Source organism: Phacochoerus africanus, chromosome X, assembly GCF_016906955.1.
Source record: "Phacochoerus africanus isolate WHEZ1 chromosome X, ROS_Pafr_v1, whole genome shotgun sequence".
NCBI lineage: Eukaryota > Metazoa > Chordata > Mammalia > Artiodactyla > Suidae > Phacochoerus > Phacochoerus africanus.
Window position 1 is genome coordinate 88,425,269 of NC_062560.1, and position 15,424 is coordinate 88,440,692.

At 38.9% G+C, this 15,424-nt stretch overlaps 1 pseudogene; it reads right to left on the minus strand.

Annotated features, from left to right (window-relative positions):
• Positions 1-994: 994 nt before the first annotated feature.
• LOC125118092 (AMMECR1-like protein) overlaps positions 995-15,424 on the minus strand; it is a 99,015-nt pseudogene continuing 84,585 nt past the window's right edge.

Sequence of the window (15,424 nt, forward strand, 5' to 3'; positions counted from 1 at the left end):
TCTCCTTTCATATTTCATGCAGCGATGACTCCCAGTTCTTCCTCAGCAGACTACACCACAGAGTTCTGTTCAGTACCAGGAGACTCAATGCCAGAAAAGTGCCAGAAAAACCCAGCTGATAGTGGGATAGGAAAACCTTCAAGGCTAATTGAGCAATAAGATCTGTAATACCATTCAAAGGCATTCCAATCTTTGTACTTTTTTGTGTTTTTTTTTTTTGTGTGTGTTTTGCTTTTTATGGCTGCACCCACAGCACATGGAAGTTCCCGGGCTAGGGCTTGAATCAGAGCTATAGCTGCCGGCCAACACCACAGCCACGGTGATGCCAGATCTGAGCCTTGTCTGTGACCTACCCCACAGCTCACAGCAATGCCGGATCCCTGACCCACTGAGTGAGGGCAGGGATCGAACCTGCATCCTCATGGATACTGGTTGGATTCATTTCCGTAGTGCCACAACGGGAGCTCCCAGGGTTTCCAATCTTGATGTGAGTCTCTGTTTAGTGTCTCAAGGGACTCATGGTGACCATGATCAGCCCTAACATGGCACCCACTTATGAAGCATGGAGGTTGTGATCAATTCTTGATATGCAGTAAACCTGAAGCTTTTTTTAAAAAGGAATTTAAAGCAACCTAATAATGTTTCTTGTTGGTCTCCATTGCCTGACTGCCAGGGAATATACCTAATTAATCTGGGAAGGCTGTAAGGGTGTATGTGGAGTAAACCTTCATGTTCATCAACTCCAGCTTCATTGTGTGGCCAACACAAAAGTAGAAACTCACCAGTGGTACCTGCATGCCAAGGGTCTTCTGAACCCACATGGTAATTCTCACTAATCATGGAGGAAGCCTAGGTCCAGTGGTACTCTGTATTGAGGAAAGATGGAGAAAAGACTTGGGCCCCTCAAGTTCTGTTTCATTCAGTATAACCTCATGCCCCCTCAGTTAGCTGGAGGCTGACTTGGCAGCGGAAGCCAGCGTCATGGAATGGTAGGCTAATAGAAGCCATTCTGGAAGCAATGCTGCCAAGAAGCAGTATATTCTGCATAACTGATTGTTACCTTCTCACTTTGGTACCTGGTGAATTTGATCATTTTTCTGAATTCACTGGTAGTTGGAGCCTGAAAGCCACCTTTCTTGAGCAAGGAGTCTATTGTCTGGATTTGATCCCAGTCTTGTTCCTTAGGAACCTCAGGTAAACCTTTTTCATTGATGAATTCACCTTGATTCCCATGGCCCCCTACTTCCCAGTCCATGTAATCACTGGCTTTCTCAACAAAGTTACTTAAGGAGGGAGACAGAGCTTTAGTTTAGGCAACTAGCTCCTCTCGAGTCAGGTGGGGAAATGGGCTATCCTTAAGTGCACTGGTTAACGTATTCCCTGAGTCCTGAATGAAGCTTCCTGGCTAAGAAGGCCCTAATGCAGCCATGAAGTCCCTCCCTGTCTTCCATGTCACAAAGAGTGGATAGGGGTCATTGGTAAATCTAGGAAGCCATGGCTATGGAAAGCCATACAGGTGATAGTAGAGGATATCAGAAGGACATCTCTGCCATCACCGCCAGATTCTAGGTGGTGTTGGCAATTACATTGGGCCAGGGGAAAGGGCTCAGTACTCCTTTTTTCTAAAAATTTTTTTAGGGCTGCACTCACAGCATATGGAAGTTCCCAGGCTAGGAGACGAATCAGAGCTGTAGCCACCGGCTTATGCCACAGCCACAGCAACGCCAGATTCAAACCGTGTCTGTGGCCTACACCACAGCTCATAGCAGCACCGGATCCTTAACCCCCTGAGAGAAGCCAGGGATCAAACCCGCATCCTCATGGATACTAGTCAGGTTCATTAACCACTGAGTCACAGTGCGAACTCCCAGGGCTCAGTACTCCTGATGCAGAATTCATTCGTGTAATGAGAACATCTCCAGGTCCCAGAGTTAAGTCTGGCACATTCTCCCATCTGCTGCTGCCATCCATGTGCTGGTGGTTTTAAGGAGGTTCTGAAGTAGAGTTGAAGACAGTTGTCTGGTTCCTGTGACATTGCATTCCACTTCCAGATAACATGGGCTTCTGATAGCCTGCTGCCAATTTGGGCTAGAGTGAAGGAATGCATGTCTCTTCTGCCGCCAACTTCACCCTAGTCCTGATTCAGTGGTTGAAGTCTGGAATGCTGTAAGAATCTGTTCTTGGAACGCAACTTGGAACATTGCTTATATTATGACTTTGATTGGAATATCCTATTTCAGAATATGCATAGAATCAGATATAGACCACATAGCTTTAAGGAACTGAGGCTGACTTTATGGAGCCAGTAAAGCCCCTGGAAAACCAGCCTGTTAACTTGCTTGCTGGATTCCAAGCAGCTTTTCCAGGTAAATAAGGAAGGTGTCTTCCTGCGGGCCCAGAAACCTCAAGACATTTGGTGAACCTCAAGAAGAAAGGAATTAAATCTATAGATATTATAGGTGAAGTTTGATGACAAGTTCTAGGCTTGGCTTCTTAGCCTCAAGAAGGTTTTAAAATGTGCAAATTGAGATTCCTTATGAAAAGTTTCAGCAAAGCAAATTTTTAAAGAGCTTCGATTGTCAATCACTACTCTTGCTATAGTTATGTAAATATCAAGCCAGGTTTAGTCAAACGACTTATTTTGCAAACAAAGTAGTCTTACTGTGGTTATCTTTAATAGAAATGAGAGTGATTGTAAAGAGAAAAATATGCTCAGTAAAAAACTATAACACATTCTTATAGATAACAGTTTCTATTCCTGTTCATTATCTTTGAGTTTCATTGTCTAGCTGTAAACTGGACTTGATTGTGAAATCTTACAGTTTCCTCAGATACTGACTACAACTCTCCAAACTGACATTTCTCCTACCCTTCTGTTTTGAAGTCAATAAGAACAGAGTTCCTTGGAACCTCCTTGAAAGAGACCATACCAGATCCCTCTCACTACCCAGATAGCAGCCAAACTTCAGACACTTGAATCTTGGGTCTACATCTCCCAATAAATGATCACTTCCAGACTCTTGGAACTGCATACCAGCTGGGAGTCTAAGATTAACATTGACTAGGGAGGTTCCTCTGCAGAAGCAGATGGCATCTTGAAGTGGATGGCTCACCCAAGATCACAGATCAAGATCTTTATCTACAGTATGAAACTTTTATTCCTCTTGCCTTTTAGTACTTGATTTTTCTCTCTCAGTGCGTGGGAAGACAGTTCCCCTTAATTCTGGCAACTATTGTGGAGTCTATGAAAAAGGCCATAGCTATACATAGACTTTCTTTCTTGCTAAAATGGCTTTAGATAAGAGAATTCCTTTAGTTTACCTATTGGCTGAACAAGGAGGAGTCTGTGCCATATTAAATACCTGGATCAACTCCTCTGGTATTTTAGCAAATACAAGGAATTAACAAACAAGACACTCAGCTAAAACAAGTTGATGCTTTTCAGGTACATTCTTTGATTTATTTGATGCCAACTAGTTTGGTTCACGGGGCCCCTACCTAAAAAGCATACATTACTGTCTTGGTATTATCCTCCTGATAGTCATCATTGTAGTCTCCCTGGTGCTCTGTGTTCTCTAAAAGGTCTTAAATGCATGTTCACAGCCATCAGATGGTCTCACTGCACTTGAAGAAACAAGAACAAGGTGAACAAGATAAACAGCAGAAGTAATTCTTCCATGGACCTGATATCATAATCTATAAGTTTTAATGGTGAGACAGGAACAACTGTAATGGTGACAGAGAGTGGCACTAATACCAAAAGGCAGAATCGTTAAAATAATTAAGGAGACCATCAGACTGAGGTAGCTCTAATGCCATGTATGTAAACCAAAATCTAAGCCTGTAAATGCCTGAAGGTTACAAAATCAAAAACTAAGGACAAGCGGAGCTCCCTGACGGTTCAGTGGGTTAAAGATCTGGCATTGTCATTGCTGTGGCTTAGGTTGCTGCTGTGGTGCAGGTTTGATCCCTGGCCAGGGAACTTTCCCATGCCATGGACATAGCCAAAATAATAATAATAATAAAGGACAACCAATCACAAACAGCCAAATGGACTTTAAGCTTTTTGCCAGACAAATAATTTCCTCTCTTTAATTCAGTACCTTCCCTAGGTAAGTCATTCTCCTAGCTCCTGTTGGTGGAGCACTCCTAATCACTTCCTATTTGGAGCTCAATTAGAATCAATCTTTGTTAAATTAAACCCTTAAATTTTTAAATATGCCTCAATTTATCTTTCACCAGAACTCAAAAAGAGAAGAACAGTCTGTGTTATTTTTTTGCTTTTTAGGGCTGCACCCATGGCATACAGAAGTTCCCAGGCTAGGGGGTTAAATCAAAGCTATAGCTGCCAGCCACAGCAACCAACAGTGGATCCGAGGTATGTCTGCGACCTACACCACAACTCAAGGCAACGCTGGATCCTTAACCCACTGAGCAAGGCCAGGTATCAAACCCACATCCTCATGGATACTAGTTAGGTTTGTTACCACTGAGCCACATCGGGAAGTCCCAAGAACAAACAGTCTATTATATTTCACCAGGTATTTATCATCCTGTTCCTTTTCCTCTGCAAGTACAGTCATATTTCTGTCTAAGATAAAATTTCAGCTTCTTGACAATTAATACCCTGCCTTTCTTCACTAGCAACACCAATCGAATGTCATTCAATGTCAATAAACAGCCATTTGCATCCTAATTTCAGTGCTTACAAGAATACTAATGGCCCATAAAAATATGAGAGTAGTAGAATTAGCTAACATTTGTTTTGGGTCAAGTAACATTTATTCTCAGAATTGCAGTATGACATTCTCATCCTTGTTTTACAGATGAAGATAGTGAAGAACTAGGAAGAAGTTAAATACTTTGCCTAAGCTTGCATACTTAGAAAGTAGCACATCATGGATTTGAACCTAAATAGCATGGCTCCAGAGCCCATAAATACTTAGGGTGAAAGAACTTGAGACACAGAAGAACACAGATTAACTACCAAGTTTGAGCCACAGAAACCCAAACTGACACACTGATGTACATACAAATGCATTATCAAAATTTGTACTTAGCTTTTTTCTATAAATGGATATTCTTTGAATATATTTCTACAACACTAAAATCTCAAGTACGTTAGTTATCTGTAAAAGTATTTTCTGTTTTCAGATTTTTACTTTAATTTTCCTGTTTACAACACAGAAATGTATACTTATAATATGAAATTACTCTGACTCTCCCTTCTGCTTGATACCTGGCCTCTAACCCAAAGATGTCCACTATCAATAGATTGGTGCATGTTCCAGGTGTGTTTCTCTATAGGTAAAGCATTATCATAAACAGAGATACACAAAAATATTTATTCATATGTTTTCTTTTTCATTATAGAATCACATTCATATTTTGCAACTTGCCTTTTTTCATTAAAAATAACAGCTCAATATTTTCATGTATTTTGTTAGCTAATGTGTTTGCAAATGTTCCTTGGCTTATCTATTGTTCTCTCTCTCTCTTTTTTTTTTTTTTTGGCTGGGCCTATGGCATGTAGAAGTTCTTAGGCTAGGGATTGAGCCTGCACCACAGCAGCGACCCAGCCACTGCAGTGACAACACCAGATCCTTAACCTACTGCATCACAAGAGAACTCCCTTGAACTGATTATTTTAAGAAACATCAGGCACAAGACAATTTCTGAAAACAGAGTAAAAGTTCCCCTTTTGTAAGGAACATTTACATTTATAATGGAAATCTCCACTAGTAAGTGTCTCCCTCTCTGTACTTCCCTCTGGAACAGGACTTTATTTTTTTTTTTAATTTTTACTTATTTATTTTTTATTACTCAATGAATTTATTACATTTGTAGTTGTACAATGATCATCACTATCCAATTTTATAGGATTTCCATTCCACAACTCCAGTACATTTCCCCATCCCCCAAATTGTCTCCTTTGGAGACCATAAATTTTTCAAAGTCTGTGAGTCAGTATCTGTTCTGCAAAGAGGTTCATTCTGTCCTTTTTTCAGATGCTGTATCTCAGTGAAAGCACTTGATGTTGGTGTCTCATTGTATGGCTGACTTCACTTAGCATGATAATTTCTAGGTCCATCCATGTTGCTAAAAATGCCAGTATTTCATTCCTTTTAATGACTGAGTCATATTCCATTGTGTATATGTACCACATCTTGATCCACTCCTCTGTCAATGGACATTGAGGTTGCTTCCCTGTCTTGACTATTGAAAATAGTGCTCAAATGAACATTGGAGTACATGTGTCTTTGCAAGTCATGTTTTTCTCTGGATAGATGCCCAGGAGTGGGATTGCTGGATCAAATGGTAGTTCTATATGTAGTTTTCTGAGGACTCTCCATACTGCTTTCCACAGTGGTTGCACCAATGTACAATCCCACCAAGAGTGTCCTGGGGTTCCTTTTTCTCCACACCCTCTCCAGCACTTATTGTTTGTAGACTTTTGGATGATGGCCATTCTGGCTGGTGTAAGGTGGTACCTCAGAGGGGTTTTGATTTGCATTTCTCTACTAATGAGTGATGTTGAACATCTTTTCATGTGTTTTTTGGCCATCTGTATGTCTTCTTTGGAGAACTGTCTGTTTAGATCTTCTGCCCATTTTTTGATGGGCTTGTTTGTTTTTTTGGTATGGAGCTGCAGAAGGTGTTTATAAATTTTGGAGATTAATCCCTTGTTAGTCGATTCACTTGCAAAGATTTTCTCCCATTCTGTGGGTTGTCTTTCTGTTTTGTTTAGGGTTTCCTTTGCTGTGCAGAAACTTTGAAGTTTGATTGGGTCCCATTTATTTATTTTTGTTTTTACTGTCATTACTCTAAGAGGTGGATCTGAGAAGATGTTGCTGTCGTTTATGTCAGAGAGTGTTTGGCCTATGTTTTCCTCTAAGAGTTTTATAGTATCCGGTCTTATATTTAGGTCTTTAATCCATTTGGAACTTATTTTTGTGTATGGTGTTAGGGAGTGTTCTAATTTCACTCTTTTCCATGTGGCTGTCCAGGTTTCCCAGCACCACTTACTGACAAGGCTGTCTTTTCTTCATTGTATATTCTTGCCTCCCTTTTCATAGATTAGTTGGCGGTAGGTGCGTGGGTTGAATTCTGGGCTTTCTATCCTGTTCCACTGATCTATATGTCTGTCTTTGTGCCAGTGCCGTGTGGTTTTCAGGATTGTTGCTTTGTAGTGTAGTCTGAAGTCCGGGAGCCTGATTCCTCCAGCTCCATTTTTCTTTTCCAGGATGCCTTTGGCTTTTCTGGGTCTTCTGTGCTTCCAATCAAATTTTAAAATATTTTGTTCAAGTTCTGTGGAAAATGTCCTTGGTAATTGGATAGGGATTACATTGAATCTGTAGATTGCCTTGGGTAGTATAGTCATTTTCATAACATTAACTCTTCCAATCCATGAGCATGGTATGTCTTTTCATCTGTTTGTGTCACCTTTGATTTCTCTCATCAGTGTCTTACAGTTTTCAGAGTACAGGTCTTTTGACTCTTTAGGTAGATTTACTCCTAGGTATTTTATTCTTTTGGATGCAGTGGTAAACGGGATTGCTTGCCTAATTTCTCTTTCTGATCTTTCATTGTTAGTGTATATAAATGCCATCGATTTCTGTGTATTAATTTTGTATCCTGTGATTTTGCCAAATTCATGGATGAGCTCTAACAGGTTTCTGGTAGAGTCTTTAGGATTTTCTAGGTATAGTACTATGTCATCTGCAAATAGGGATAGTTTTACTTCTTCCTTTCCAATTTGGATTCCTTTTATCTCTTTTACTTCTCTGATTGCCATGGATAGGACTTCCAGAACTATGTTGAAGAGTAGTGGCACGAGCGGACATCCTTGTCTTGTTCCTGATCTCAGTGGGAATCCCTTCAGGTTTTCACCATTGAGAATGATGTTCGCTGTGGGTTTGTCATATATGGCCTTTATGATGTTGAGGTAGGTTCCCGTTATGCCCACTTGCGGAAGGGTTTTGATCAGAAATGGGTGTTGGATTTTGTCAAAGGCTTTTTCTGCATCTATTGAGAGGATCATATGGCTTTTATTCTTCAGTTTGTTAATGCGGTGTATCACACTGATGGATTTGCGGATATTGAAGAACCCTTGCATCCCTGGGATAAATCCCACTTGATCATGATGTACAATCCTTTTAATGTATTCTTGGATGCGGTTTGCTAGTATTTTGTTGAGGATTTTTGCATTGATGTTCATCAGTGAAATTGGCCTGTAGTTTTCCTTTTTTGTGGTATCTTTGTCTGGTTTTGGTATCAGGGTGATGGTGGCCTCATAGAATGAGTTTGGGAGTATCCCTTCCTCTGCAATTTCTTGAAATAGTTTCAGAAGGGTAGGTGTTATCTCTTCTCTAAATGTTTGCTAGAATTCGCCTGTGAAGCCATCTGGTCCTGGACTTTTGTTTGTTGGAAGTTTTTTAATCATGGTTTCAATTTCAGTTCTTGTGATTGGTCCATTCATCTTTTCTATTTCATCTTGGTGTAGTCTTGGAAGATTGTACTTTTCTAAGAATTTGTCCATTTCTTCTGGGTTTTCCATTTTATTGGCGTATGGTTGCATATAGTAGTCTCTTATGATCCTTTGTATTTCCGTGATGTCCATTGTTACTTCTTTTTCATTTCTAATTTTATTGATTTGAGTCGTCTCTCTTGATAAAGGGTTTATGAATTTTGTTGATCTTTTCAAAGAACCAGCTTTTCTTTTCATTGATCTTTTCTATGGTTTTCTTCGTTTCTAGTTCATTGGTTTCTGCTCTGATCTTTATGATTTCTTTCCTGGAGCAGGACTTCAAATCATGTGAAACTCTTGTCAATAGCAAAGGCACCAACTTTAATCTGCACAACAAACCTTACCCTTGTTAGCCTTGCTTTTCTTGGTAACCACAAATAACTGGTCTCTCCTCCCATCCCTAAAATCTTTATTTGCCTTTAGCTGAAGATTATATATAAGGTGGTGGCATGAGCCATCTCAAGGAGTTGCTTGTTTTCCCTGGTTATCTCCCATGCGTACATGAGGTATAACATATTAATAAGCTTCTATTTGTTTTTCCCTTGTTAATGTCTTATTATAAGGGGTCTCATCCAAGAACTCTGAAGGGTAAAGGTAAAATTATTTTTCCTCCCCTACCATTTTGGCAGCCATGAAGCACTCCATTGGGGCACTTCACTTACTCTGGAGCTTACAGATGGGATCCTGGAAAACTGGCAAAAGCCAGCTAAGGGTAAGAATTCTTACCAAAGTCAGCTCTTGTGGATCTCTGTCTATAGTACCAGTCAAGAGAGGAATGTAAACATTTTAGTGTCTCTTCATTTCCAAATTCCACTTGGAAGAAGAAAAACATTTGTAAGATTTTATTCTTTGAATTGTGATGCATGAATTTGGTTTCAGGCACCCATTGGCTTTTGTTCCTTTACCTCCCAGGGACAGCTATAATTTTCCTGTTTGTCTTATTGTATGTTCTGAGAAATTGGCTTGGCTTTCTGCCTGCATGGGGCACATAGGTTATCTCTTCTTGTGTGCGCAGGTGGCTCAAACATCAGATTGGAGACCCCAAGAATATGGTCAGACAGTGATGTGGGTGGCACCCCATTTGTAGCTAGTGTCCTACTGTTACCTGCTCTTGGAATTGTCAAAGTCTCTTTTGGCTACCTTTGGGGTGGCTCTGGATTTTGGAGGAATGCATCTTTTGATCCCTCCTTTGGGGACAGTCCCTGCATCCATGGTTAAGTCACAAAAGGCTTTGGTTTTCATTTTGAGTCACTTGATAGGTATATCTTTGGTTTAAAAAAAGAAAAAAAAAACCAAAGGAGTTTATTACTGCCAGTAATATTTACTGTTTGTCCCAATTGAAACCTGATAAGATATTTGAAGACAACCTACAGAATGGGAGAAAATATTTGCAAACGATGCAACTGACAAGGCTTAATCTCCAGAATATACAAACAACTCATACAACTCAACAAGAAAACAACCCAGTCAAAAAATGGGCAGAAGACCTAAATACATTTCTCCAAAGAAGATACTCAAATGGCCAACAGGAACATGAAAAGATGCTCAACATTACTAATTATTAAAGAAATGCAAATAAAAACTACAATGAGGTACCACCTCACACTATTCACAATGGCTGTCATTAAAAAGTCTACAAATAACAGGCCATCATTACTAAGTCTACAAATAAATACTGAAGAGGGTGTGGAGGAATGGGAACCCTCCTACACTGCTGGCAGGAATGCAAGTTGATGCAACCACTATGGAAAATAGTGTGGAGATTCTTTAGAAAACTAAAAATAGAACTGCCATATGATCCAGCAATCCCACTCGGGCATAAATCTGGACATAACTTTAATTCAAAAAGACGCATGCACCCCTATGTTCATAGCAGAACTAGTCATAATAGCCAAGATATGGAAGCAACCTAAATATCCATAAACAGATGAATGGATTAAAAATATGTGGTACAGATAGGTAATGGAATACTACTCCACCATAAAAAATAATGAAACAGTGCCATTTGCAGCAACATGGATGGAACCAAAGACTCTCATACTAAGCGAAGTAAGTCAGAGAAAGACAAATACCATATGATATCACTTATATCTGGAATCTAATATGTGGCACAAATTAACCTATCTACAGAAAATGAACTCATGGACATGGAGAACAGACTTGTGGTTGCTGAGAGGGAGGGAGAGGAAGTGCGATGGATTGGGAGTTTGGGGTTAGCAGATGCAAACTATTACACTTAGAATGGATAAGCAATGAGGTCCCACTGTATAGCACAGGGAACTATATCTAATCTCTTGGGATAGAACATGATGGAAGGTAACATGAGAAAAAGAATGTATATATATATATATGTATAATTGGGTCACTTTGTTGTATAGCAGAAATTGGCACAACATTGTAAATAACTATAATTTAAAAATTTTTAAAAATATTTGAAAGGATTTCTTTTTAAAGGAGCTCAATGGTCAGTAGTTGGCCAAATTGGAGGCTGATGCTAAGCACCTAGTGTAAACTTATGGACTTCTCTTCTAAGCTGAAATGAAACTATGTACCCAGAGCAAAAGAAACATACTGAAGCCTTTGTAGAATGATTTGTTAAAACATTCCACACAGAGAGCTCTAAATCTAGAACATAGGAATATTTTGATTTCCATCTCAGTTGGAAATCTCCCTGATATAAAGAAGCAAATTGAAGATAATATAGTTGGATGGGCAGGTCAGACCCTTGATAACATTCAAGCTGTAACCCAGTTCTTTAAAAAAAAATTAAAAAAACAACTGGAAAAAAAAGGGGGGGTTCCCGTCGTGGCACAGAGGAAATGAATCTGACTAGGAACCATGAGGTTGCAGGTTCGATCCCTGGCCTTGCTCAGTGGGTTAAAAGATCCAGCATTGCCGCGGGCTGTGGTGTAGGTCACCGACGCGGCTCAGATCCTGTGTTGCTGTGGCTGTGGTGTAGGCCGGCAGCTGTAGCTCTGATTCCACCCCTAGCCTGGGAACCTCCAAGTGCCACGGGTGTGGCCCTAAAAAGCAAAAAAACAAAAATAAAAACTAAAAATTAAAAAAAAAAACAACTGGCCCTTTTTTTACCAATTGAATCTTTGTAAGAACAGAAATGCGGCTTTAGAAGTAATTCAAAAAAATAAAATAGAAGTAATTCAGAGCCCACATATCCTTACCAATCTCCAGACCACTATTATTCATCTCAGAATGCTTGCAGATATGTAAAAGATTGGAACATTAGAGATAGAACTGTCCTGCATTTAAGAAAAAAAAGGAACTTTTAAACAGTAGTTATCCTAGGCCTTTGACAAGAGGCAAATATGCTCTAAAACTCATTCATGGAGAAAATTTACATCTTTTCTCAGTGCCTTTGAGATATAAACTTTCAACTCTGTCTTTTCTAGGACCTGAGAGTCATCTCTTTGAAATGTAGACTTCAGGGAGGTGATTCTTGTCAGAAGTTTAAAAAAAAATTTAAAAAGAGCTATTTGGAAACTAGACAAATGAAAAATCTTCCAGGTCTTTTCCACAAATACTAGTAAAAAGCTTTAGCCATCTGAGCAGATAACCTCAACTTTTTCTATCTGCCAGAAACGCAATTTGGATCCAACTGTTCTTTTCTAAATTAGTGAGCTCTAAATTATTGTACCTATATCATTGCTAAAATTTAAAAATGAAAGCTATAATATCTCTATTCGTGTGTCTACGTGTAAGAGATGTGTGATACTTCTCTACCTCTAGATGGTAAAAGATTTATAAAAGGTGGCTTAAAAATAAGTTTATATAAATTAAGTACCCCGAAACTCTCAGAAACAAAATAGAAACCAACACAAATGTTTTTCAAGTTCACATGATCTGAGATAATCTTCAGTAAATAAAAACTAGTTTAAGTTTGATTAAGACAGGAGTTCCCTTGTGGCTCAGTGGGTTAAGGATCCAGCATTGTCACTGCAGTGGCTTTGGTTACTGCAGGGATATGGGTTGGATCCCTGGCCATACTACATCCTACATGCCACAGGTGTGGCCAAAAAAAAAAAAGAAAGAGTTCTCATTTTGGCTTAGCATGTTAAGAACTCAACACATAGTATCCATGAGGATGAGGGTTCGATCCCTGGCCTCGTTCAATGGGTTAAGGACCCGGCGTTGTCTCAAGCTGTGGCTTAGGTTGCAGATGCGGCTTGGATCTGACGTTCTGCGGCAGCTTCAATTTGACCTCTAGCCTGGGTATTCCACACATATGGCTGTAAAAAGAAAAGAAAAAAAAACATAATGGCTTTATATTTATCAACATTAAATATAATGCAGGGAGTTCCCGTTGTGGTGCAGTGGTTAACAGATCCAACTAAGAACCATGAGGTTGCGGGTTCGGTCCCTGGCCTTGCTCAGTGGGTTAAGGATCCGGCGTTGCCGTGAGCTGTGGTATAGGTTGCAGATGCGGCTCGGATCCCCCGTTGCGGTGGCTCTGGCGTAGGCTGGTGGCTACAGCTCCGATTGGACCCCTAGCCTGGGAACCTCCATATGCCGCAGGAGCAGCCCAAGAAATGGCAAAAAGACAAAAAATAAAAAATAAAAATAAAAAAATAAATATAATGCAAATACAACTTTTATTCTAGATTTACTAGTCTAAGTTCATGTTATCTTTTATGATATTTGTCTGCAAGAAGAATAACAGGATTATGGCTGTTTAATGTCTTGTTAAAATTTAATGAGTGATCTGAACATAATTGTTAAGAGCAAGTGAATTAAATGTACATAAGATAAAAGTTTATAAAAAGAACTTTCAGACAATAATTATGTTTTGTAATGTCTCCTTTAAAATAGTTTCCTAAATATTTTTAGTAACTTCTAACCTTAGACTTTTGCTGAGTTTATTTAAATTATGGATATTCTTAAAATATCTAGATCATTTCAAAATAAGTTAATATATATACTAAAAACATTAATTGCTAAACGTAAGTCTAGGTTTACCCACTTTTGTCCCCTTATTAAAAAGGAACAAAAGATATTTGGTCCTGTTAGTAAAGATGTCTTGTGCCACACTGAAAGACTGTACTATGGGGAAGCACGTGCTTTTAGAAATTATCAATTACATTCATAAATTTGCCAATCTAACGGAATATTCTTAGGGAACAGACAGTTCACAATTGCTTACTTCCTAGTTTTCACTATAATTTATGGTTTGTAAGCATTAAGAATTCTAATTAATACACGTAATTAAAACTACTAAAATACTATGGAGAATTATTTCATCTCTGTATACAAGAAACATAGGATGTTGGGGATAAGAAAAGGTGTGAGGTATAGAGATGCACTTTGGTAAAGGAAAAGGTAATTTTGTCCTAAAGTAGAATGACTGCTTGTTTCAGAATGAGAAAGAGAATACAGGACACACTGAATCGGTATAGAAAGTAGAGAGAGGGAGAAAGAGAATTTTACTTTGTATGGTCCAGCTGGTTAAAACTGAATGTACTATAAAGCTTTAAATAATAAGCTTTAATATCAATAACGTATTTATGTTAAAATAAAACTTAATTTTCTTTCTTCTGCTAAGAGGACAGTTTCCTTTGTTGGTCTGCTCTTGATGAGAGATTGGGAAAGGTTTTTCTGTACATTTTAAATAATTTTCCTGAACAGGTGATTTTTTTTTTAATCTTTCCAAAATAATTTTCTACACTTCATGTCGTCTTTATCAGGTCTTTGATTACTTAAGAAAGTCTTTGATTATTTAAGAAAACTGAGTCTTCTCAATATTTGAAGAGCTGAGTTTCGATTCACAGCTGTGTAACCTGTATTTGCCTTTGAAATCTTTTATTGTCACTTTGGTTAAATAGATAATTAAGTATTGTTCCATATTGTCTGTAGTCCTATTTAGTCAAATGTCCCTTTCTCTTAAACTATCTATATGTTATTTTGGGGACCTCAAGAGATAAAAATTCACGATAGCAAAAAATCATTAAAAATCCTTGAAAATCTACTATTCATGGATAAGTACTCTTAAGAGTTGAGTATATATTTATTTTCAGAAATTTTGTTATTCAAATATAACCTGCATATTTAAGATTAGCAAAGAGATGATACCCTATATATAGTTTTGTAAACTGCTTTTTTCTGCAAATATCATATTATGGAGGTTAATTCAAGCCAATCAGTATAAACCGACGTAATAATAAAATAGCCCCTTAAACACAAATGGTCAAGTTAGGTATGATAATAATAGAATGGTTAATATTATTGCTGACTCCCTCTGGCCCCACACTGTTGTAAGTGCTAAACCTATACTTGGTTATTTCATCCTCACCACAGCCTATGACGGAGAAGGAGCTGTTGTTGCCCAGCTTTAACCATTGGGAAACTGGGGCACAGTGAGGGCAGGGCTAGCCGGTCACAGGACTAAGATATGATCAGATGCTGCGTGGCCACTGAGACCCACATCTATCCATGTACACTAGTGCCTCTCATCAGATAAGACCCTCAACTTCACTGTTCATCAAGGCACAGCAAACTAAAACTAATTAAGGTTCCATTTTTTTCTCAGTTAACTAGGCACAAGATTAAACAACTGATCTCACTTGATGTGGTGTGGAATCTGGGGACTTGTGTCCTGTTACATTGTGGAAGGGGCTCCTCCAACATTTTGTCTTCCTTCCTGTGCCTCGAGGATGTCACCCTTCCAAAGTGGATAGCTTTTCTGTGCTTGGGGCAGAAAATGCTTATGCTTCTCCAGCCTTTTTAATATTTTGTGTAATTGCAAGGGCAATAGGAATTTATTACAGTTAAAAATAGGTGAGGGAGTTCCTATTGTGGCACAGTGGAAACAAATTCGACTAGTATCCATGAGGATGCGGGTTCTATCCCTGGCCTCGCTCAGTGGGTTAAGGATCCGGCGTTGCTGTG